Source organism: Rhineura floridana, chromosome 2 (assembly GCF_030035675.1).
Source record: "Rhineura floridana isolate rRhiFlo1 chromosome 2, rRhiFlo1.hap2, whole genome shotgun sequence".
NCBI classification, from domain to species: domain Eukaryota; kingdom Metazoa; phylum Chordata; class Lepidosauria; order Squamata; family Rhineuridae; genus Rhineura; species Rhineura floridana.
Genome location: NC_084481.1, coordinates 120,713,464 through 120,736,541, shown reverse-complemented (window position 1 = coordinate 120,736,541; position 23,078 = coordinate 120,713,464). Strand labels below are relative to the sequence as shown.

The 23,078-nt window shown below is 41.8% G+C and overlaps 1 protein-coding gene across 28 annotated transcripts in view; it reads left to right on the top strand.

The window, feature by feature from the left end:
* Positions 1-23,078, top strand: part of STK33 (serine/threonine kinase 33) — a 161,304-nt gene that overhangs the window by 12,981 nt on the left and 125,245 nt on the right. For 3 of the 28 annotated variants that reach the window (XM_061610330.1, XM_061610332.1, XM_061610327.1), the window contains exon 2: positions 12,153-12,231. The exons of 21 other annotated variants lie outside the window; for them this stretch is intronic. The gene's annotated coding sequence lies outside the window, so the exon portion shown is untranslated. Of the gene's footprint in view, positions 1-5,396; positions 5,457-12,152; positions 12,232-20,915; positions 20,934-21,470; positions 21,490-23,078 lie in introns of those variants that run through there. 4 more of the 28 variants (XM_061610329.1, XM_061610348.1, XM_061610335.1 and 1 more) reach the window with 4 other exon arrangements.

The following is a 23,078-nucleotide window of genomic DNA, read 5'->3' as shown; positions in this document are numbered from 1 at the left end:
GCTTTTCAACATCTACATGCAGCCACTGGGTGCAGTCATCAGGAGTTTTGGAGTGCGTTGCCATCAGTATGCTGATGACACGCAGCTCTATTTCTCCTTTTCATCTTCTTCAGGTGAGACTGTTGATGTGCTGAACCGTTGCCTGACCACGATAATGGACTGGATGAGAGCTAATAAACTGAGACTCAATCCAGACAAGACCGAGACATTGTTGGTGAATGCCTTCCCTGCTCAGATGGTGGATGTTAACCCTGTTCTGGATGGGGTTACACTCCCCCTGAAGGAACAGGTACGTAGCTTGGGGGTTCTTCTCGACTCTTCCCTGTCTCTCGAGGCCCAAGTGGCCTCGGTGGCACGGAATGCGTTTTACCATCTTCGTCTGGTAGCCCAACTACGCCCCTATCTGGACAGGGACGACCTCGCCTCCGTTGTTCACGCTCTGGTAACTTCAAGATTGGATTACTGTAATGCGCTCTACGTAGGGCTGCCCTTGAAGACAATTCGGAAGCTTCAGCTGGTGCAGAACGCAGCTGCCAGACTACTGACGAGGACCAGTCGGTCTTCGCATATAACACCTGTCTTGGCGTGTCTGCACTGGCTTCCTATTTGCTTCCGGGTGAGATTCAAGGTGCTAGTTCTTACCTATAAAGCCTTACACGGCGTGGGACCTCAATACCTTGTGGAACGCCTCTCTCGATACGAACCTACCCGTTCACTTCGTTCAGAATCTAAGGCCCTCCTCTGGGTTCCAACCCATCGGGAAGCCCGGAGGGTGGTTACTAGATCTAGGGCCTTTTCTGTGGTGGCCCCTGAGTTGTGGAACAGCCTCCCCGAAGAGGTACGCCTGGTGCCTACACTTCTATCTTTTCGGCGCCAGGTAAAGACCTTTTTATGCTCCCAGGCATTTTAATTTTCTTAACCATTTTAATCTTTTAATCTGTATTTTTTAATTTTTGTCGTATTGTGTTTTTGTAGTGTTTTTTGTTGTTTGTTTGTATATGTTTTTATGATTTTTATTATGATATATTGTATTTTATCTTGTTTGTTCACCGCCCTGAGAGCTATTCTGCTAAGGGCGGTATATAAATTGAAATAATAAATAAATAAATAAATAAAATTTGGAATTGGAATGTATATGGAACACTTCCAGTCTGTGGGCCATTGTTTAGTTTTCCATATTTCTTGACAAATTTTTATCAAAATTTGGACAGATTCAGTCTCAGTAGCTTGTAGCAACTCTATTGGTATGCCATCTATTCCTGGTGATTTGTTTCTTCCAAGTATTTTAAGAGCAGCGTTCACCTCGCATTCTAACATTTCTGTTTCTTCATCATACGGTTCTTCCATGAATGAATCTTGTCATCTGGGCATCTCTTTTATAGAGTTCTTCAGTGTATTGCTTCCATCTTGCTTTTATTTCGTCTTGGTCAGTCAGTGTGTTCCCCTGTTGATTATTCAACATCCCTACTCTTGGTTTAAATTTCCCTTTCATTTCTCTAATCTTTTGGAACAGTGCTCTTGTTCTTCCCTTTTTGTTGTCCTTTTCTATTTCTATACAATATCTATTGTAATAGTTCTTTTTGTCCCTACGTACTAGTCGCTGTATTGTTGCATGTAGGGTTCTGACTGTGTTTCTATCTCCTTTTGCTTTTGCTATGATGCACCTATACCAAAATCAAAATGGGCTGCAAGCTTCTTTGGGCTCCTTAAATTCTACCATGTGTTTCTCCCAAACAAGGCCACCATTGTGCAGCCAGCCACTCCACTGCTTGCTGGGGAAGGGAGTTCCTTGGGGTTAGGCTCAGCAACACGAGGAAGCTTTCCAGAATGTCAAGAAGTTACTGACTTCCAATTTCATGCTTGTACATTACGATGAACAGAAACATTACTTCTTAGCACCAATGCTTCATTTTATGGTATCCATGCTGTACTTCACCATTTACTGCTAGATGGCACTGAAGCAGTAATTGCTTTCTATTCAAGAACTATGTCATCTCCTGAACGGAGCTATGCACAAATTGACAAATTGCTGTTATTGCAGGAGTTAAAACATTCCACAATTATTTCTGTGGTTGCTTGTTTTGCATTCATACAGATCACTAGCCTCTCTTGGGAGTTTTGTCAAAAGATAAACCTACATCCTTAGTTATGTCACCACGTATGCAGTGCTGGAATCTTTTGCTTGGTTCCTATGACTACACACTTCTCTACAAGCGAGGAAAAACAATAGCCAATGCTGATGCCTTGAGCCAGCTGCCCTGCAGATTCCAGATTATTAGGTGCCACCACCAATGGAGATTTTGATGTCAGAAGCTCTTCCAGACCCCCTCTCCAGACAGATCAAACTACAAGATTAACTGCTTGGAGTCCTAAACTGGATCATGTTTTAAACTGGGTATGGAAGGAATGGCCAGTTGAGAAACTGCCTGAGGAATTCAAGCCATTTGTAGTTTGACAGCTGTCAGCCCATAAAGGATGCCTCTTATGGGGACACCATGTTGTTATTCCAGAAGGTGGGCATCAAACTATCTTGGCCACACTACATGCAGCACATCCAGGAATTGTACATATGAAGGCATTAGCTAGAAGCTATGTCTGGTGGCCTGGAATTGATTCAGACATTGAAAAGACTGTAAACGAGTGCAATCAACATAACCCACCAAGGGCTCCTAACCTTTCCCTGGAAAGTGACCAAGATGCCTTGGTCAAGAACCCATATTGGCTTTGCATGTCTCTTCCAAAGTAAGAACGTTTTGATTTTGGCAGACTCTAACTCAAAATGGCTTGAGGTGGTCTTGGTTCCATCAGAAACATCTACTGCGACAATTGCAGCCTTGTGCCAATTTGCGACACATGGATCACCCAATATAGTTTCTGATAGTGGGTCAGCATTTACATCAGTGCAGTTCAAGGAGTTTCCAAATAGAAACCTTATCCAAACTGTCACCATTATACCTCATCGCCCCCAAGCAAATGGACAGGTGGAACAGATGATGCAAACAACAAAGGATGCCCTAAAGTGAACTTCCAGGTTCCTCATTACTCAACATGTCACTCCATGTCCAGCAACTGGGGTCCACTGAGCTGCTCATGGGGTGTCAGCTTAAAACTTAGCTTGAACGTCCTCATCCTGACTTAGCTGGTGTGCTGTGTATGTTGCTCTATCAGCACATACTCTTAGTTCATTCTTCCCTTGTGAACAGGATTTTGCAAGGAACTATGTATCTGGATCCAGGTGAGTTCCTTCCACAATTATCGGGGTCATTGGATCTGTATCTTACAAGGTCCAGAGTGCTGATGAAGTATGGCATCGTCACATTGATCAATTGAGAAGGCATTCCTCTCAGAGGGATGTGACAGCAGCAGAACCATTAGAACCATCTCTTTTAGAGCGACCAGTAGTTGCTTTATCTGCTGCAGTCTCTGAACTCATCAGAACAGTGCAATGAAGAGATCAATGATTTTTCCTTACCAGCAACTACGGCTGAAATACAGCAACCAAGAATGGCAGCCCCTGCCAGTGAACTGCAGAAATCACACTGCTTTCCCCTCATTCACATTGCAGTAAAGTTGTTGTTGAAGGTCTGAATATGTATTGTTTTCTCCCTGAACCCCAACACAACAGTGTATAGATACTGCTGAGATTCAAATGGTGCACTGCTGTTATTCCCCCTGATGAAATTTACTCAAAGGGAAGAGCTGCATCATTTAATTTAAATGTACTGAAAAGAGAACCAGAAGGGCTAACACAGTTTTGTCTTGCAGTTATCCCATATACATCTGCTGTGTATACCTCCCATTGTTAGAGATACCAATATAGTTAGAATCTGTGTAGTTATAGGGTGTATTCAGACATGAGCTTTTTTGTGTAAGTTTTCCAGGTTTTCTTATTAGCAGGTTTCAACGATGTAGTCATACCATACGTGATTTTCCATTGCAATGTCCCACAAAAATTGTGTTGCAAGGCAATCTTACCAACAGGAGTGGCTTGATGATCACATATCTGAGTACTGTTTTCTCCTGCCCCTCTCGGCTGCACCCACTCCTCCCCTCACCCCCATTGCTCATCCTGCAAATGTGCATAGACTTCCACAGTTGAATAAAGAGTATTTGTAATGCAATCCTAACTATATATACTCGGAAGTAAGCTGTGATAAATTCAGTAGGACTTACTCCCAGGCAAGTGAGGATAGAACTGCAGCCTTTCCTATTCCCCGGGAAACCTCTTGCCACACCCAAAACCCACAAGTTTTTATAAAGGAGGGTAATCTTAGTTCTTTCTCTCACTGCAAAAGTGGAGAAGGTCCAAGGGGAGGTCTCTTCCCTGCTGTGTGAGGCAGATGTAGTTGTGCATGTCCCGTCAGCCTTAGAAAAACCTGAAAATTTCCAGCTATGAAATTAAAGTTGAAAGGGGGAGGAATTGTGTAGCACTCAGATCTCGCCCACCCACCTCTTTTCCACTTTTGGATGACTTCCCCTGCATCCTTCCCCTCTTCTTGCAACAACAACCCCCTCCCCAATCTCCCAGGTAACATAGGTTTTTATGAATAGGGGTGGGGTTGGGTGGGGAAGGATGATATTAGGGCTTGTTCACACAGGAGCTGAAAGACGTAGTAAAGACATAGCTTTTGCCATCATGATAGATTTGCAAGGTTCACACTTCCTACCTTCAGATCCGCTGTTTTCCATTCACACTAGTTGGCGTTCCTCTGGGAAGGATTGGGTTCCCTGTTTCGTGCCCCTGCCCCCAAATTTATGTGTTTACTTCCTCTGGTGTATTGCTATTGCTAAGGGAAAAGAGGAAGCCTTTTTTTTTGGTCAGTGTTTCTTGTCAATTGCTCGCCTCTGCCTGCTGAAGCCTGACAGCTTTGGGGTGCAATTGACACCATACTGATTAGAGGGGGGAGGAGATGGTTTTCTTTGTCAGATTCATTGTTTCTTCTTGTCAATTGCACGCTTGTCCTGGCAGAAGCCCAGAGTGTTGAGTGCAGTTGACAGGAAACTGATTAGAGCGGGGGGGGGGGAGGAAGGAAAGCTATAGCAAACTCAGGTGTAGGAGAGGCGGAAGTGGCTGGTGAAGCTGCTGGAAACAATGAAATTCATGGAGAGTTTAGTGGGTGGAGAAAGGGGAGTATCTGAAAGCAAGGATCCACCCATCCAGCAAAAAAGTATAAGCAAAGCGCCATGGAGTAATTCTGAGAAGCAGAGACGGTTTTTCCTTCACTTTTCACATTACCCCCAGATTGGTTTAATGCAGATTTAAAGGGAAAAACTGTGTCCTAGCTTCTCTTTGCCTGCAATGTCATGAGAAGCATGCAAATTAAACAGGGGTGCAAGTAGCATCAATCTCACAGTAAGTCGCTGTGTGAATGGGCCCTTAGAATCAGAATGGAATCTGAGAAGGAATCTCCAAAATGCTGGCAGGCCACATCTACCACAACATCACAGATTAGGTGGTAAGTGGAGGATCCATTCTATTTGAAAAATAAGCACTGCATTAGGATTTTTAAAAAATCAAAACGTTTTCTCCATGATATCCAAAGCCGGGAAGCTAGTGAAAAAATTGCGGGAAGCACTACGACATCATCTGAAAGCATCTGAAAGCACCATGAAAAAGCAAGAGAAGGGGAAGAAAGATGGACTAAAGCACCATTTGATTCCACCCGTAGTATATATACTTTATACTGAAGATAGGTGCATTACACTGAGGATAGTGACAGACAAGAAATGTTTCCTTTCCAATAGTTTGTAAATGGAAGGCCTATGTGACTCTGAAGTGTAAACTAAGAATGATTCTCCACTAACAAGCAAAACTGCTTATTGAAAAAGGTTAATTGAATGTGACTATACCAACTAAGTATGGTAGTAAGGTGCCACCTGGTGGAAAAAATAAATGGCAGAATAAAGGAAGTCATTCAAGGCTTCCATGAAATAGTGTAAGATGTCAAGTTTAAACCAGCCTTGTTAATAAGGGCAGACATTTTACTTGCCTCTTTGACGGTGGCAAAAGAAGTCCTTCCTGTAGCAGAATTTTGTATTTCTTTCTAGGCCCAGAGACTGGACAAAAGTTTTAACCTCTACTGCATAACATGCTGCTATCATCATCATCATCATCATTAATTGGCTGCCCTTCACCAGCAAGTCCCAGGGCAGGTTACAGCAGTCTAAAATTCATTATTAAAAGCAATTAAAACAAATTATATTCACAAGAATAGGGCGGGTCCTGAAAACATACATCTCAAGTGCCAAAGGCCAGGATACAGAGACACATCTTTAGCATTTGCTGAAAACTGTACAATGAAGGTGCCAGGTGCACCTCTGTGAGGAGGGAATTCCACAACTTGGGGGCTGCCGTAGAGAATGCTCTCTCCCAGGCCATCCTCTCCAAACTTCTGAGGGTTGCGAAACTGGCAAGAAGGCCCCTTCTGCTAACCTTAATATCCAAGAGAGTGTGTAGGGAAGGAGGCGGTCTCTCAGATATTTGGGACCTAAGTCAGTTAGGACTTTATATGCACGGTTAGGCACCTTAAATTGGGCCTGGAAACGGGCTGGCAACAAGTGCAACAGTTTTACAGTGTGGGTTATGTGAGTTCTAAAAGCAACCCCAGCAAGTAATCAGGCCACTGCATTTTGGACCAGTTGAAGTTTCTGAGTCGTCTTCAAGGGCAGCCCTATGCAGAGTGCATTTGTAGTATAGTCCATTCTGGAAGTTACCTGAGCATGGAGTACTGTGGCCAAGTTTTCTCTTTCTAAAAGGGGACATAGCTGGAGAACCAGGTGTAGCAACAGCAATTTTTAATTTTTAAAAGGGCAAATTCATGCTGTGTAATAACAGCACAAATGAAAGTGCAGAAAAAAGTACTGTGCAGGAAAAGACCCAACTCTTTCAGACAGCATGCACACGTTTACAACATTGCCAAGGTAAATGAGCACAGTGCAGGAACTGTTCAAAAATAGGGCATTTTGCAATTGTGTTTTATATAGATGGCTCAAGAAGCAACAGCAGAGGTGGACACCCAACTTTTCATAGGATCCACATTTCCCTAGGGGAATCAGTATGCATCTATGTGATTGAGAGAATGTGTGCTCTGTGTGTGTGTGCATGTATTATCTATATGTGTGGGTTTGTGTGTGCTGTATGTCTGGTGAACATATATGTAGTGTGTGCATGAGCCTTGCAGCCTTCAGGTTGGCTAATTTTGAATGTGACTCTTCGTCCCAAAAAAGTTATCCACCCTTGGTGTTTGTGACACAAGGTCATAAACTGGACTATTTTTGGTGATCCTATATGCCCCTGAGGTTTGATTGGTCTTTACTGTGGCAGGCCCTGCCCTGTGGAACATTGTGCCAATAGAAGTTTGGCATCCCTGCTTTGTTTCAGACACCTTTTAAAAATGATTGCTTATACAGGCTTTTGGAATGTGAATTTTTAATCAACCAGTTTTCATTAATATGTTACTGATAATTTTACTGTTATTATTAAATTGTATTTTTATTTTGTCCACCACCTAGTTGTATTTTCTAAGAAAGTGTGGTTTATAAATGTCTAATAAATAATTAATCTAAGTTGTGGAGTAAAGGCCAAACTGGAACTACTGAAAGAAATAGGAGTTTTTCGGGCACAGGCCTACGAAAAGTACATTGTTTAAGACCGGATGCCAAATGATACAGCATGCAGACTCCCCATTCCCTTACTCCATAAGGTGGAACTGGAGCTAGAAAAGATGAAGGAACATGACATAATTAATGAAATCAGTGAGCCTTCCATGACAGTACTAAAGTGCCACCATGTGGAAAAAATAAGTAACTACAGGGCTAGGTAATTATATTAGTGAAAACATATTTGGGTCTTTTAGTTCTGAGTGTAAAATATTGAAAGTTCAGTCAGTTTTTAAAGCCATTTCCCAGAGTTTTTAAATGTAGTTCTTTATGCTACAGTTTTTATTGTCGGGCCAAACACCTTCTGGATAGCTAATCAAGTAATAAGAGTCACAATCATAGAGTTGAAAGGGGCCTATAAGGCCATTGAGTCCAACCACCTCTTCAATGCAGGAATCCAATTTAAAGCATTCCAGACAGGTGGCTGTCCAGCTGCCTCTTGAATGCCTCCAGTGTTGGAGAGCCCACCACCTCCCTAGGTAATTGGCTCCATTGTTGTACCACTCTAACAGGAAGTTTTTCCTGATGTTCACTTGAAATCTGACTTCCTGTAACTTGAGCCCTAGTCAACTGTAGTTTCTGCCTCAGCACTGGATCTTTATTATATCTACAGTTTTAATTGTTTGTAAGTTCCCAAGTTCACTTGGGGGAACTTGTAAAAACTTCTTATCAAGTCCGTACCCGTCAGCATTTTCTTTTCTGTTTTCAGCAATGTTGTGTTAAATTATATGCTAGATCACCCCGGATTTTTGAGTAAAGTTTCATTGAAGGTATTTTCTTTGTCATATAACAGACTTGTAAATAAATGTTACACAATTTTGTTCAGAGGATAAAAAAGGTCATCAGTCCGTCTTCTTTATTCCAGATAAAACTACAAAGATAATAGCTTGATTTATTTCCATTTGAGGATAGAATAACAAAAGTGGAGTATAAAAATTTTTTCGCACTTGATATCTACATGATTTACATACTCTTTTTGAGTGTGCTGTTTTCTTTAACTTACTTCCCTAGAGAATTCTTCACCTCATTGTCTTACATAGGCACACACAGCAAAAAGGATGTAGTAGCTACTTTTTTTTGACATGAGCATTTTCCCATTTGTTTTTGCCTTGAACATTTAATTTCAATTACCATGATGGAGTGATGCAATTTCTTCTGCATTCTCCAAATCCATTTATATCTGTGTATGTATTTGTATCTAAGACCAGCTCTGTCTGTGTCATTATCTGATGGAGCAGGCTCTTGCATACAAGAACTCCCTTTACAATAGTTAATTTTTAAGGTGCCAGAACCTTTGGGTTTCTGCCTATGTTAGACATTGTGTATGAAAGCCTGCTGCAACATGATTAATACAGTATTTCTCAAAATGGGCAGGTAGACTTCCTGGGTGAGTACATGGAAGAGCACAGATAGTTTGACATATACTATTGGAAATAGATATATAAGCAATCATGGCTGTGGATTACCCAAAATGTGGGCTTAAATCTACTGTGACTGCTGGAATGAGTGCCTGGCTAGCAGCATGGATTGTGTGTGAAGCTGCAATGAGAATGTATATAGGAGCTGAGTGTATGGGGAAGAAGTGGCACTGGAGGTATGCCCAATGAAATTGCTAGATTAGGAGGTAAAGAAGATCCATTTAATGAAATTATAGAATCATGGGAATGCATGCAGAACCCTACAGAATTCCCATATGTGTTAGGCCAGGGGTAGACCAGGATCTGAGCTTTCATATTTTTTTTTAAGTAAGTCTCTAGCCCTCCTAGAAAGAAAGTTGTGGAGCAAAATGTGCAAGTACCCTTCTAAGCAATTTCTGCAAAATGAGCCAGCCTGGCTATCATTGCCTGAGTGTCATTAGCCACTGAGTGATGTCAGAGCTGTGATTGATAAGTGAGTTGTTTGGACACCAGGCAGTAGGAATCCCTGGGGTCCTAAAGAGCTACTGTTTTGCCCTCCCTTTTAATGCACGTTTCCTGCTTCTGTCTTTTCCCCCTAGTCCTTGGAATCTCCATAGTTTGCCCTTCTTTTTGTCCTAGCAAAAGATGCATCTTTCCTGTGCTGGGTTCACCTGGGTTCATACACAATAAGTGTGTGTGTGAATGTTAAAGAATCCCTCTCCCCTCAAAAGGCAAATGTGAAAACTTTGCAAAGAGGCTTAGGCATGTTTTCTGCTTGGCAGGAGCTAAACACCAGGGACTAATTAAGAATTTACTGTATAGTTAACTTTACAGTACAATGGTATACATGTCTACTCAGAAGCAAGTCACTTTGTGTTTAATGGGGCTTACTGCCAGTTAAGTGGGTACAGATTGGTAGCTTAGGCATTGGTTTAGTGTTGGCATTGGGGAAAACATTGTTCTTGTGCCTTTAACAGTTGCATGGCAGGCAGAAATTCAACAGGTCAAGCCTTTTCTAGTATGGAAATACAATTATGGGGAAAGCTTCACCATGACTACTCTCTAATTTTGTGTTATGCCATGCCCCCATGGCAGCCATTTTGTGACTGGTGCCCCCAGCACACTCTGAAAATTTGAATGTTCCCTCTGGACTAAAAAGGTTGGTGACCCCTACATGCATTAGGTACAATTTATCTGTAATCACAGCAGTGTGTATGTAGTCTCCTGTGGTTCTCTGTGTCAGGGTGTGCATGTTTGCCTTAGTGATAGTTTATATATGTTGTTTATTTCCATCTTCCTTGTGTGCATATAAACCTTTAAATTCCGTCAGTTAAAGCTACCATATATTTAAAGTGATAATTTCAAAGGCCATGTTAATGGATGAAGCTTTCAACCTACTGATGGGTTAGTGATACTAAGATTTTATCTTAAAACTTTACTATATTTCACTGTATTTCTTAAAGGGTGTTCATACCCTAATAACAGTTCCACTTGATTTTTGCTCTGGCATACTTGGTTTCAGCGATGTTGGAAAGTTCATAGTTTCCAGAAGAATTACTCAAGAGTCAAAACTTATGTCCATCAACAATAAAATGTCCTCCCAAATGTGCTCCTAATCTGGCCATTATGGTTCCTCAGAGTGTGGAACCAGGGGGCATGTCCACAGGATGGATTGTTGTTTATTACATACCCCTCACCCAAAGGTTCCAGGACAGGTTACAACCATCTTGAAATAGGCTCCTGCTGGGAGGAAGGGTGGGATATAAATCAAATAATAAATAAAATAAATAAACAAACATAGCATTAAAAATCTAAAATCACAAAATAGGGTGGGTCCTAAAAATATACGTCTGAAGTGTCAAAGGCCATTGAGGTGCATCTTCAGCAAAACTGTACAATGAAGTTGCCAGACGCACCTTGGTGGGGAGGGAGTTCCACAACTTGGGCCACCGCAGAGAATGGCCTCTCCCGGGTCACCACCTCTCCAACTTCCGAGGTTTACAGAACTACCGGAAAGCCCTCCTCTGCTGACCTCAACACCCAAGAGGGTCTGTAGGGAAGGAGATGGTCTTTCAGATATTTGCGATCTAAGTTGTTTAAGGGCTTTAAACACTAGTGTGAGCACATTGAATTGGGCCTGAACTGGCAACCAGTGCAGCTGTTTTAAAACGGGTTATACGAGATCTAAAGGAAACCCCAGCAAATATGACTGGTACATTTTGGACCATTTGAAATTTCCAAGTCATCTTCAAGAGCAGCCTGATGTAGAGCTCATTGCAATAATCCAGTCTGGATGTTACCAGAGCATGGAGTACTGTGGCCAAGCTATCTCTGTCCAAAAGGAGTCGAAGCTGGCAATTAGCTGGAGCTGGAACAGGGCACTCCTAGCCACTGAGGCCACCTGAGCATCCAGTGACATTGTCGGATCCAGGAGTATCCCCAAGCTGTGAACCTGCTCCTTCAATGGGAGTGCAACCCCATCCAGAACAGGCTGTCTCCCCACCTTCTGGACATGAGATCTCTGGACACATAACACCTCTGTCTTTTCAGGATTTAGCCTCAATTAATTGGCCCAGATCTAGACTGTCACCGCCTCTAAGCACCAGTCTGGCACCTCAGCTGCCTCTCCTGATTCAGATGGAGCAGAGAGAGAGAGTTGGGTGTCATCTGAATATCGATGGCATCTCACTTCAAATCTCCTGTTCACAGCTTCCAGCGTCTTCATATAGATGTTAAATAGCATGGGGGGACAAGATGGAACCCTGCAGAACATCACAGGACAGCTCTCATGGTGCTGAACAGTAGCCTCTCATAACTACTTTTTGGAAATGATACAGAACTGAAAATAAAGGGTACAAGATATACCATTTCCTTAAGTAGGCTAATCTGACCTCTTAGTCAGCCCTTAGCCTTCATTCCCCACTAGCCATCTCATGCTCATTCTCCAAGTCTTCTGTCACTACAGCTTCAGATATAAAGAATTTTATTCTCCTGTGTGTGTTTATTTTCCTTAGGGACACATATAATTGAACTTCTGTGGTACACATGTTTTAAATAAAATGAAGTTAATAGCCACTGTGTCTTCTAAAATTTCAGGAGGATAGTCTTGCTGGTTGAGGGGGAAGATGACTATGTTGCTTCTACAAACAGGGAGCAGAAATTGACTAGATTCAAGGTAAAGAAGACTGTCCAGCTAAACTGTCGAAGACTGAATTTTTAATGTGGGGGTTAATCAGACAAAGGGATTTTCCTGGCTTTTCTTTGAATCTAATTATTTTCAATTATCTCCTATGTGAGAGTTCTCTTTGCAGGCTGAGAACTGATATGAAAGTCACAGTATAGTGACAAACATGGAGTTGGGTTCATTGCCTGCAATGACACAGATATTATACAATAGGTGCTTGCAGCAGTCCTGTTAACATGGGGGAAGAATTTCAGTTTGCCAGCAATTTTTTTTTTAGTTTGTTCAAGATATCTTAAACACTTCCCTATGGAATAATCTGGATTTTGTGCAACTCTGAGCAACAACAGTGTTTTGTTAACAATAAATTAACAATATTAAGTTTGAAATCAATAGTAATAATACCAAGAACAAAACAATGCTTTCTTGTTTTTAATACTGTTGATGTGTAAACCACTCTGGGAATTTTATTGAAAAATGACAGAAAGTACAATCATAATAAAAAGTCTGCATATTTGTTTTGCTGGGAACCTGTCTGGAATAGCCTTGGGGGTGTATGAAGAAGCTGCTGCAAGGAGGTTGACATGATTTATGGGTATATATGCTAGACAACATGTGAAATACTGCTTGGTTCAACAACCGGCTATGGAAGGGAAGAAGAACGGTTAATTGCCTTTAATTATAACTTTAATAAATAAACGTTGAGATGGAAATAGTTTGTCAACAGTTACTGGCTATGATAGTTAAATTAAATCTCCATGTTCAGAGGCAGTATACCTCTGAATAACCAGATCTCAGTTTGGCCAGTGTCTATATGGGTAATTGCCTGGGAGCACTAGGTAAGCTTACTTAGGTTGCCAAAGAAGAGTGGTCTATAGGGCTGAACTATATGTGACTTTACCTGCATGGTTCTGCCCTTGAGTGCAGGCTTTTCCCAACAAATTGTCAACAACCTAGATTTTCACCCTAGCATGTGGGGAGGGCTCTGCCTCCTTCAGCAGTTCTGATCTGAATTGGGCTCTCCACACCAGCAATTTGCATTGCAGCAAAGGTCCCATTAGTTTTTGCAATGCAAATTGCAGGTTCGGACCCCCCAGCATGGATGTAGCCCACTGTAAGGGGCAAAGGGTTAAAGCTCCCTAACCTCCATTAAGGTTCTGATCCAGACCGGCTTCCCCTATGCTGGCAATTTGTGGGGAGAAAAACTATGGTCTAGGGCAGAACCGCACAGTTAAGATCACATGTAATTGGGCTCTATACACATAGACATATAGTAAATACATCCTATATTAATTGATTAAAAAGCTGATGGCAAGGTGAAGAATGAGCTATACCATTCTGGACGACATTACTTGTGCGCACATAGACCATAATTTCCTGGAATCTTATGATGAAGGGCAATCAAGAGTAGGCTCCTCCCCAGTCCCTGAGGCCCCTCCCCAGTCAACCACATTTGTGTGTCTCCAGTTGAGTAAAATATGGGCAGTATTCAACTAACGAGTCCCATCAGCACAGGGATTTCAACTTGCGTAACTGTACTGCCCCCCCTCCCCCCATGCACCCACCAAGCCTCCCCAAGTCTGCTCTGAAGGATTGGGGGAACCCCTACAACATATTTAGGGGGTGTGGGGGGACGAGAGTGGGAAAGTTCTGTTGCGCAGGTGGAAATCCTTGCACTGATGGGACTGAGACTTAACACTATGTTGGCTGCAAGCCTACAATTTGAAAATTCAGTGATATCTTAATAGTTTGTTTATTCCTCAAAATAATACCTTGTCACTTGCCGTTAGTGGATGACAATTGAAGGCTGCAAAAGACAGAAGAGTTGGAAAGTCTTCATGGACATCTGGCTGTAGCACCAATGCTGTTGCCCCCCCCCCCTGCTTCTGGTTGCAAACCTATCTCATATAATGTGATGAGAAAATCTATAGCAGGACTTCCATGATGCAACTGTAGTTGAGGAATTCCCCTATTGACATGGGAATTGGTTATGTGATTTTCAAGGATTGGGTTCTAGAGTTAACAAAAGTAAGAGTGCTACCTCCTATTTCATCATCATTCATTTTATTGTATTTGACTAATAGCCATTACAAACCAAATGAGAAATATATATTACAGTAACGAAATAGACACAGTTCAATTTAGCAAATCCCCTGTAGTCCACTGCAATAGCACTCAGAGTATTTGCATGAATATGTTTTGCTGCCTTAGCAAACAAAGCTGTTTTGTATGTGATACATGAATCACAATCTGATAGTAATCAGCATTCTTTCACAGAGATAGTGTCACCCCATAGGGATGTCAAAATCTGACCCAGTAATCTCTCCCTGGGAATTTGATATAAATGACAGTATAGTAGGTAGTGTGAAATATCCTCTTCCTCTCCTATTTTATTTAGTTATTTTGTATTAATGGAGTTCTGTGCTGTCATTCATCATAAGAATCTGGGCAGTTTACAGGATTAAAAACAGCATTACAAATTTATAATAAAAAAGATGTAAAATATTTATTTATCTAATTATTGTATACCGCCCCATAGCCGAAGCTCTCTGGGTGGTTTACAGTAACTAAAAACATTAAAAACAAATATACAAATTTAAAACACATCTTTTAAAAACAATTTAAAACACAATTTAATTTTTTTAAAACAATTTAAAAAACACCTGCTAAAATAATAAAACAGTGAGTTGGTTCACACAACCCACTAAGCTTTGTGTAGAGCTTAGCGGGGAAAAGGACCAGGGAGGAGTCAAGTGGTTGCAAGCTGCTCTCCAGAAGCGTGAACATTTGCTCAGTCTTGCTAAGACAAGGTTTGACTTAGCATGTTGCACAATACAGGCCAGTGATTTAAAAGCAGCAGAACCAGATAAAATAATAAAAAAGCATTTTAAAAGTTTTTTTTAAAGCCTGGGAGAATAAAAAGATAGCAGCATAAGTGCCAGATGAGCCTTCCTGGGGGAGAAGTTCCACAACCGAAAATGCCCTCTCCCTGCTTACTACCTGCCTCACCTTTGATGGTGGGATGATCAAAGGAGAGCATCAATAATTGACTTAAGCATACAGTCTGTGGTTGGTCTCTGCATTTAATTTTCAAAGTTGTTGATATTTATTATTTATTTTTGTGAATCACATGACTGTAGCCATGTTTGTTTTGATAGTGAGCAGGTTTTTCTTGATCTCTCCATGTATTGGAGTGCTTTTTGCCTATGCTTATGTCTTAGGAGCACTAGGTTCAAGATGAGTGAAGGTGAGGATTTGCATCTTATATATGAAATGAAATTCTATCTGGGCAATAGCTCCTCCATGATCTTACTTCAACAGATAAAGCATTTTATTACTAGAAGTATAATACAAAATCATGGCTCTAACAGTCCTGCACATAGAGAGTAGATAAGAAGCAATTCTCCTTTTATTAGTGTATGCAATACCATATTTGAGTTAATATTCAACATAATAAAAAGTGAACAAAAATTGGTAACAACTGATGGTGAGCGGTCATGCTAAATTCTAGGGTTTTAATAATTCCTATGTAACCCGTATGTAATTATTTCTTGGAAACTAAAAACCTACAGCTTTCCATTTCAGTAATATATAAGAGATCTGAATAGAGATTAAATAGAGGATGCAACTGTAAGAGATTTGAAGAGGGAATGTATGTTCTGTTGCGTGTATACTGGTATTTCACTGGAATATATATAATATGTATGTGGAATATACCTCACAGACCTAGGCTGCAATCCTTAAGCTTTCACTGGGGCACCACTGGTGGGAGGGGCTGTGCTGTGGCAATACTCCCAGCTGCACCTAAGTGGGAGGTAAGCTACCATTGGTGGTCCTCATGCTGATGGTAGCCAGCTGAAAGGCTAAAAAGAGGGTGTTTTATTTTGAGATATAGTAGAGTGCCAGATGCTTGGGATCTATTGGATTCAAAGTCCCACAGATCCACAAAGAGGCCCAGTTCTTGATCTCCACAGCTTTGCCAACCTGGAGCTAGTGTAGCAAAAAACCACAACCTCCAGACAAACACAAAACTTCAAGCAAACCCTGCCCTTGGGCAAGAGACAGCAGGGGTTTGGATGCAGTTCCATGTCTCTCTGGTCCCTGAGTAGAATATATACATAGTATATGTGTGTAGGGTCGCCATAAGTCGTAATCGACTTGAAGGCACATAACAACAACATATAAGTGTGTACTTGTAATATAATTCTACATATAGTGACTCCGACTACTTTTATACATAACATTTACATGTAAAAGGGCAGTGTTAGTTTACCTTATGTTGAATTTATTATGGCATTAGTTAAAGATTTGTGGTTGCCCTTCAAGGGCTATAACATGGTGACAATATTTAGTGGTTGACTATTGGTGGGATATTGTAGAGGACTGCGGGAATGATTTGGTAAATTTTCTTAGATTTTGCAATTACAACAGCATTGAAATACCAGAATCAATTACATGGGAGATACAAATAGTGTGCCCACTTTATATTAAATTAGAGGCACTTTAATGTAGATTCCAAAATTTAATAAACTATTTTAACCTTACTGAAAAATTACTTCCTTTTATTTTGTTTTGATAGGCTTGACATTTTAAAAACATCTGAGGTTCCTTCCAAACTTTTCATCCAGTGATAAAGGTGAAGGCAATTGTTTCTCCAAAGTGTGGCTGTGGTCATTTTGTGGTCACCAAGAAATTCTCAATTTGTTTCCAATAGGACTCTGGGTTACTGTATTTAAAATACCCCAGTAGCATAATCTGAGTCTCTGGTCATTTGTATTCTAGTTACTCTTTTTATGTGGGTTAAGACACAATGCCAGAATATCTTTATCTTCACAGAGTGGAACCACAGTGAAGATAGTCTCCTGATTGCTTACACCCTCACTAGCAAAGGTGTTGGCAAATACACATAGATTTCTACAACAGCATTATGATATTATTTATTCATTTCTTAAATTTATATCCTTCCTTTCCTCCCAGTAGGAGCCCAGGGTGGCAAACAAAAACACTCTAAAATATCATGAAAGCAGACTTTAAAATATATTAAAACAAAACACTTTTTAAAAACATATTAAAATAAAACCTTTTTTAAAAACGATTTAAAAACATATTAAACAATTCAAATACAGATGCAGACTGGGATAAGGTCTCTACTTAAAAGGCTTGTTGAAAGAGGAAGGACTTCAGTAGGCACCAAAAAGATAACAGAGATGGTGCCAGTCTAATATTTAAGGGGAGGGAATTCCAAAAGGTAGATGCCACAACACTAAAGATCTGCTTCCTATGTGGTGCAGAATGGACCTCCTGATAAGATGGCATCTGCAGGAGGTCTTCACCTGCAGACCATAGTGATCGGCTGGGTGTATAAGGGGTAAGATGATCTTTCAGGTATCCTGGTCCCAAGCTGTATAGGGCTTTGTACTCCAAAGCAAGAACCTTAAACTTGGCTCAGTAGCTAATGGGCAGCTAGTGCAATTCTTTCAGCAGCGGCGTGACATATTGGCGATACCCTGACCGAGTAAGCAGTCGCATTGCTGCATTTTGTAGCTTCGGGACCAATCTCAAGGGCAGCCCAACATAGAGTGCATTACAGTAATCCAACCTGGAGGTTACTAGTGCATGGACAACAGTGGTCAAGCTATCGTGGTCCAGAAATGGCAGCAGCAGTCTTACCAGCCAAAGCTGGTAAAAGGCCCTCCTAACAATGACAAAAATGGATCCAGGAGCACCCCTAGAGTACAAACCTGCTCTTTCAGAGGAAGTACGACCCCATCCAAAGGAGGCAACAGACCAATTATCCGAACTGGGGAACCACCAAGCCTCCATCTTGCTAGGATTCAGACACAGTTTATTAGTCCTCATCCAGCCCACCACCAAGTCCAGGCACTGGTCCAGGGCTTGCACGGCCTCTCCTAACTCAGATGTTACAGAGAAATAGAGCTGGGTATCATCAGCATACTGCTGACACCTCACCCCAAAGCTCCTGATAACTGCTCAAGGGCTTCATACAGACATTAAACAGCATGGGGGACAAGATGGTACCCAGTGGCACCGCACAGCTTAATTGCCAGGGATCCAAAAGACAATTGCCAATGCAATTCTCTGAAAATGACCCTGGAGATAGGAATCAGAACCACTGTAAAACAGTGCCTCCAATATGCATCTCATCAAGTTGGCTCAGAAGGATACCATGGTCAATGGTATCAAAAGCCGCTGAGAGATCAAGTAAGAATAACAGGGTTGCACTCCCCTGTCCTTCTTTTGATAAAGGGGTCATCCATCAGGGCAATCAAGGTCGATTCAGTCCCATAATCAGGCCTGAACCCAGACTGGAATGGGTCAAGATAATCTTTTTTCATTCAAGAGTACTTGCATTTGCTGCACCACAGCCCTCTCAGTCACCTTCCCTTCATTGACCGGGTGGTAGTTTCCACAAACCAATGGATCTTGGGTGGGCTTTTTCAGTAGCAGTCGGATCACTGCCTCTTTCAAGGTAGCTGGAACCACTCCCTCCTGCAACAAAAAGTTGACCACACCCTGAATCCACTCGGTCACAGCTCTTCAGCAAGCTTTAATAAGCCAATAAGCAAGAGTTGAGAGGACATGTTGCTGGCCACATTGTTGCAAGCATCTTGTCCACGTCATCAGGCTACATCAGCTGAAACCAATCCCAAGAAGTTACAGCAGACATTGCACTGGACACCTCACTGGGAACTACAGTAGATGTGGATGGGGCATCAAGATTGCTACAGAGGTGAGCAACTTAACCCTCAAAGTGCCTTGCAAACAATTCACAGTGGGCCTCCCAAAGGTCTAAAACTCAATTTCCTGACAATACGGCAAAGCTCCACTGGACGGCTACTTGAGGATGTAATGGAGGCAGAGAAGTGAGCCTTCTTTGCCGCCCTCACCTCTGCGCAGTAGGCATGGTTATGATGTTTTACGTGTGCCCGATCAGCCTAGACTACAGAAACCCTTCCCCCCATCCCTGCAGCCTGAACTGGTGGTGTACCAAGTATCCAGGTGGGCAAAGCTGGGTCAGATCAACTTCTCCCAGCTCACCCACCCAAGTCTGGGTAATGCATATCAAATCAGCACCCTCATCCATGATCAAATCATGGCTGAGTGTGGTTTCACTGTGTACTGATCTGGTATTAAACAACGGTACACACAGGCCAGTGGCACAGCAGATAAGCAACGAGGAACCCATCCCATGTGAGGAGTGGGAGCGAGGAACAAGACGTAGATAGTCTTGCCTTCGTCTTCTAGGGTAGCTCATCACCTCCCCATGGTTATACCTCCCTCTATCCATAATCATTTAGATTTGGGTAGCATCACCCATGTTCCTTCTTATTAAGACTCCTCCTAAATACCTGATAGGGGCACAACAAGAGCCTGACGGGGAATTTTGGGGTCCAATGGACCGGGGGTTCTTGAGGAAATCAAAGACACAGGCTTGCAGCAAAGGTAGGCCTTCATTGAGTCTCCCATGATGTTTGGTGGAGCTCTGCACATGGGACTATTCGCCTGGCTTTTTTATACCTTCCAAGACAAAGACATTAGCATACCCCAATCAGGGGGCTACAATTATGCATTACATAGAGGTTACACTGCATACATTATTTTCTAGCCATTCAGGTAATATTCAATACGTTTTCATACTTAGCACATTTTTATAGTGACCTAATACATTCCAGAGTAATCCTTCTTAAGCCTTGGAGAGCACAGGGGTGTTCTGTACCAGTCCTGTTCCCCTTATCTTATCTCTGACTAAAGCTGTACCAGCATACCATGCATACTAGTAACAAGCAGGGAAGACAGCACCAAGGAGAAAAAGATTTAGCTGGCCTGCTAAATATTTAAAATATTATAAACCTTATACCTTTATAAAAGAATATATTTTGCTTACTGTTTGTATATAAATAATTCCCCATTAAGCCCACCAACAAAACCTACCTGAACCAGTTATCCTAGTAGGTGTCTGAGAGAACAGTCAGACCCACTCAATATCTTCCACACAGGGCACATCTACTCCCCCCCCCCATTTCACACCCAGGGAGGGCCAACCTTCTGCCAGTTGGCATCTGACGACTTTCCTATCATTCATTTCACCACATAAGCTCTCATTCTGTGCAGGAACTACACATACACCTTACGCCCTCCCCACAACCAATCTCCTCTAGATTGTTTTTTAAAAAATAGATGGGGTAGTGCCCTCACCCTCAGGACTCCCTAAGGGGCTCCCCAAGGGCCACTCCCCTTTGGTGTCGCCCATTTGGTGGAGACCCCACTGGCGGCAGACTCAAGGGCAGCTGGGCTTTTATGCCCCCTGACCCAGCCAAGAGCTGATGCAAGAGGCTGCAAGATTGACTGCAGCCTGCAGGGTCAGGCAGGGGGTCCTAGTCCTTGCAGCACTTACCAGGCACCTCAGCTTGAGAGACAGCAACCCAGAGGAGCGAACAAGCAAGCACCCAGATGTTCAAGTACTTCCAGGGCAGGTCTTCTCCAGCCCCCCAGTGCTGTAGTTGCTCCCAAGAATCGTAATATTGGTTGTTTTATTTTCAGTACCTTTCCTAATGATCCCTAGCATGGAATTTGCCTTTTCCACGGCTGCAACACACTGGATCAACATCTTCATTGAGCTGTCCACTATGACCCCAAGGTCTCGTTCCTGTCCGGTCACTGCTAATTCAGGCCCCGTAAGCATATACGTGAAATTAAGTGTTTTTGCTCCAATATGCATAACTTTTACACTTGTTTACATTGAATTGCATTTGTCATTTTACGACCCATTCACTCAGTTTGGGGAGGTCCTTTTGGAGCTCTTTGCAATTGTTTTTGTTTTAACAACCCTGAACAATTTAGTATTATCAGCATATTTGGCCACCTCACTGCTGACCCTAACTCTAGATTGTTTATGAACAAGTTAAAAAGCACAGGTTCCAATACCAATCCTTCGGGGATTCCGTTTTCAACAGACCTCCTTTGGGAGAACTGTCCATTTATTCCTTCTCTCTGCTCCAGGCTGCTTAATCAGTTCCTGTTCCACAAAAAAACCTCTTATTCCATGATTGCTAAGTTTACTCAAGATGCTTTGGTGAGGTACTTTGTTGAAAGCTTTTTGAAAGTCCAAGTACTCTATGTCAACTGGTTCACCTCTATATATATGCTTGCTGACACTCTCAAATAACTCTTAATAGATTGGTGAGATGGGACTTACCCTTGCAGAAGTCATTCTGGTTCTTCTTCAGCAAGGTTTGTGGTTATTTTGTCCTTAACAATAATTTCCACCAGTTTTCCTGGGACAGACATTAAGGTAACTGGCCGGTAATTTCTGGGATCCCTCCTGGATCCCTTTTTAATTATTGGTGTTTCATTTGCCACTTTCCAGTCTTCAGGTATGGAGGCGGATCTGAGGGGCAAGCTAATTATTTTTGTTAGGAGATCAGCAATTTCACACTTTAGTTCTTTGAGAATTTTCAGGTGGTTGCCATCCAGACTCAGCGATTTGTCAGTTTTATTTTGTCTATTAAGCCTGGAACTTCATCTCTTGTCACCAATATTTACCTCGGTTCCTCAGACTCCCTTCCTGAAAAAGATGCAAAGAATGCAAAGAATTCATTCCCTGGAATCTCCTTATCCTGCTTTAGCACATATTTGACTCCCTTGTCATCCAAGGGCCCAATACATCATTCTGTTTTATTAGTTGTTCTATGATGCTTCCCCAGTGTTATCACATTATTGCCATCAGGAGGGGTACTCTTGCACTATAGTGCAACAAAAGCAGGGCCACCACCACCCCTGGAACATTTGTAATATAAAAAGTTACCAGATTTCAGTAGGAAGCTACGGAACATGACCTGATTGGAAATGAAGCATTTCCCCCCCCCCCCCAAAAAAAACTTTTGCATGTGCAGAAAGTTTTGAAAATGGGATTGTGTATAACCCTCCAATACCATCATGAGCACAAATCATTATGAGTGCACAATAAAAAGGATGCCTGAAGGAGCCCTAAGAATATTAAAAATTGCAGTGTTGTCAAAGGTCAGTGAAACGTGGTGTGTGAAATAGAGCAGAATATTATATATGGGAGTAAAGCAAGTGACACTTGTGTGCATGATGACTGCATTTCTAAATTTTCTAGCTTTTGGTGTAAGGTTGCCTGGATTATTCAGGAGCGTATGTGAACTTTAGTTCTTGGTTTTAATACTATTTTTGCATCCAAAACACTTTTTATTTTAAAGATCTTGTCTTTGAAGTTACAGAAAAACATTACAACCATGGTTAACACTTGCCCAGGTGCATTTCAAAACCTGCATTGAAACCAGACATGATACTGATCATTGTGTAGGGTAGTGGGACAGTGGGGGATTTGTTTGGGACAGAGTTTGGGGAGGAAGTCTTCAATCCTGTTACCCATTCCAGATCCCTTAACCATGATTATGGACTGGCTAGTACTGCAATAGCAGTAGAGAAAAACCTTGGGGGAAAACTGTCCTCCCATTTTTCTACTCCCCCAATTTTTCAGGAAAAATCTGGGGGGAAAACCCACCTATCCCCAGAAAAATATTTTTTTCCTGATTTTTTTCTGGGTTTTTTTCCCCTGGGCTTTCACATCTCTAGGCACAAGCCCTTATTTGGAAAACTTTAATTGAAGCTGTCTCTTTTGAAAATCTGTTAAAAACGGAATATTAATTGAAATAAAATAATATGCATGTTAAGCAAATTGATTGATTAAATAAGTTATATGACAATTTTAATATCAGCTTATTTTTAGAATAATTGCAAAGCAATCCCAACCGTAGGAAGCCAGCATAATTTACACCTGCCTAAATTAAGCTGGA